Raw genomic sequence first — 823 nt, forward strand, 5'->3', positions numbered from 1 at the left:
TCTCTGTCCTATTTACGGTGCTTAGTAACCCTTGGAATGTGATCTCCTGCACCCCAATCTCCCTTAGTTTATTCTTCATTACCTGCCTCTGTGTTTCATATATTTTACAAGTCATGATTATGTGCTCCACTGACTCCTCTTCTCGACATCCCTCACACAACCCTGTCTCGTGCTTCCCTATCATCTTTAGTGTTTTATTCAGTGAACAATGTCCCAACCTTAACCTAGTCATCACCGCATCTTCTCTCCCATTTCCAATTTCCATCCTTTCCTCTTTAACATTTCTCTGAATTTGATATAAATGCCTCCCTTTCTCCTCTCTTTCCCACCTCTCTTGCCACCTTTTATTGACTTTCTTCCATTTTATGCATTTAACCTCTGCTTTACTTACATTAACCTCGATTTCTATGTTCTCTTTTGTTAATGTCCTTTTTGCCAGCCTGTCCGCCATCTCATTACCCCTAATCCCAACATGTGCTGGGACCCACATAAATCTTACCTGATATCCCTTATTAACTATTCTTGTGTTTAATTGAAGCACTTCATACAGGATATCTTGCCGAGCTTTTGAATGGAATGACCTTAAACTCGCTAAAACTGCTAAAGAGTCAGAGCATATCAAAACCTTTCCCTGCCCTTCCCTTTCCACCCATTGCAAAGCAATTAAAATTGCCATCATCTCTACTGTATATACTCCTAATTTATTAGATGTTCTTTTACTAATTTCTATTTCTTTTCCCGGAATTGCCACCCCAAACCCTGTTTTTCCTGTCTCTGGTTTTTTAGCACCATCTGTATAAATTTGTATGAATTCCCTATAATT

The sequence above is a fragment of the Sinocyclocheilus rhinocerous genome, unplaced genomic scaffold (assembly GCF_001515625.1).
Source record: "Sinocyclocheilus rhinocerous isolate Xijiao unplaced genomic scaffold, SAMN03320098_v1.1 scaffold3131, whole genome shotgun sequence".
NCBI lineage: Eukaryota > Metazoa > Chordata > Actinopteri > Cypriniformes > Cyprinidae > Sinocyclocheilus > Sinocyclocheilus rhinocerous.